The sequence below is a fragment of the Lagopus leucura genome, unplaced genomic scaffold, assembly GCF_019238085.1.
Source record: "Lagopus leucura isolate 7727_CA_CO unplaced genomic scaffold, USGS_WTPT01 32869-0_obj-0_obj, whole genome shotgun sequence".
Classification (NCBI taxonomy): Eukaryota; Metazoa; Chordata; class Aves; order Galliformes; family Phasianidae; genus Lagopus; species Lagopus leucura.
Window position 1 is genome coordinate 1 of NW_024968044.1, and position 2,090 is coordinate 2,090.

Genomic DNA, 2,090 nt, shown 5'->3' on the forward strand with positions numbered 1-2,090 from the left:
TAAAAGGAAATGAAGTAAAATAAAAGGAAACAAAGTAAAATAAAAGGAAGTAAGATAAAAGGAAAGGAAATGATGTAAAATAAAAGGAAATGAGGTAAAATAAAAGGAAATGAGGTAAAATAAAAGGAAAGGAAGTAAAATAAAAGGAAATGAAAGAAAGGGAAATGAAGCAAAATAAAAGAGGTCAAATGAAGGGCAATGGGGTAAAATAAAGGGAAAGGAAGTAAAATAAAAGGAAATGAAGCAAAATAAAAGAGGTAAAATGAAGGGCAGTGACACTTCAGGGTCTGCAGTGCGGTGCGCTGGGCCCCAGGCGAGCTCAGCCCGCTCTCGGTTCCGTTCCCCACCAGAGCTCCCTGCAGATCCGCGCTCTGCACCGCGGTTTCGCTGAGCCCAGCGCGCTGCACTTCGACACCATCAGGGTGCTGGGGCAGAGCGGCGCCGTGCAGCAGCTCCGCGTCTACGAGAACGGAGCTCAGCTGCCATCGCAGCACGTCCTGCTGTACGACAGCGCGACGCAGGTATGGGGGGTGATGGGAGGGGAAATGGGGGGCGAGGGGGCGCGGTGGACGGGGGAGGGCGCGAAGGTCAAGATGGGGAAGTGATGGGTGGGGAAATGGGGGATTGTGTGTTGGGAGATGGAAGGTGGAGTGGGAGAAGGTCAAAATGGGGAATTGATGATTGGGGAAATGGGTGTTTGGGGTAAGAGATGGAAGTTGAGTGGGAAACGTTGAAGAATGGAATTATTGGGTAGAAGAATGAGTGTTTTGGGGGAAGAGATGGAAGTTGAGGGGAAAAGGTCAAAATGGGGAATTGATGGGGGGGAATGGGGGGACGAGGGGGGGAGGTGGAAGGGGGAGGGGGAGAAGGTCAAGATGGGGAAGTGATGGGAGGGGAAATGGGTGTTTGGGGGAAAGAGATGGAAGTTGAGTGGGAAAGGGTCAAAATGGGGAATTGATGGGTGGGGAAATGGGGGACGAGGGGGGGAGGTGGAAGGTGGAGTGGAAAAGGCCAAAATGGGGGACTGATGTGTGGGGAAATGGGGGGTCAAGTGGGGGGAGGTGGAAGGTGGAGTGGGAGAAGGTCAAGATGGGAATTGATGGATAGAAAAATGAGAGTTTGGGGGGAAGAGATGGAAGTTGAGTGGGAGAAGGTCAAAATGGGGAAATGATGGGTGGAAAAATGAGTGTTTTGTGGGAAGAGATGGAAGGGTCAGGGGAAAAGTTAAAGAATGGAATTATTGGGTAGAAAAATGAGTGTTTTGGGGTAAGAGATGGAATTGAGTGGGAAAGGGTCAAAATGGGGAATTGCTGGGTGGTGGTGATCAATGAAAGAAAGGATTCTTTGTGTCCCAAGAGGTGAAACGATGGGACTCTGATGTAGAAAAACGTGGGTAAAAGTGAAGAGAAATACAGCAAGGCGAGGTTGAAACGTCGAGCTATTGCACCAAAAAATGGTCGCTTCAGGCCAGGATTTTTTGTTTGTCATTTTTTAATTATTACTGTAATATATATGTTCTTAACATCAATTTTAATTCTATTTCTTTTTCCTCCAAGGTCCTTTTGGTCACGCAGCTTGCACTGGAGTTAGGCAGGGATTACACGCTGGAGTGGAGCTGAGCCTGCAGATGTTGCTGCTTCAGAACCACACCAGTCCCTCACCTCCCCTCCTTGCGACCCCAAATCCTCTTCCTGTTCTCCTTCTCTCAGATTTGTGTAATATATTTTAATTGTGCAAAGTGTTTGTGGTTGGTTTCTGGTCTCAGTTTGAGCTCTTGGCTGGCTGGCCCCAAAATTAAAATGAGTCCTCATTGGGTTACCTGGAACCAAACCCCCCAAATCTGCTGTCCCAAATGGGTCCTGGTTGGGTTACCTAGAACCAAACTGCCATATCTGCTATCTCAAGTGGGTCTCCATGGGGTTACCTGGAACCAAACCCCCAAATCTGCCACCTCAGATGGATTCTGATGTGGTTACCTAAACACAAACCCCAAAATCTGCTGTCTCAAATGGGTCCTGATTGGGGTATCTAGAGCCAAATTATAAATCTACTGTCTCAAATGGGTCCTGGTTGGGTCACCTAGAACCAAA

General features: G+C 48.0%; 1 long non-coding RNA gene across 1 annotated transcript; it reads left to right on the forward strand.

Annotated features, from left to right (window-relative positions):
• The first annotated feature begins 322 nt into the window (after positions 1-322).
• Positions 323-1,739, forward strand: LOC122193420. The gene is made up of 2 exons (XR_006182893.1): positions 323-521; positions 1,557-1,739. It is a non-coding gene; the product is annotated as an uncharacterized LOC122193420 (long non-coding RNA).
• Positions 1,740-2,090: the final 351 nt, after the last annotated feature.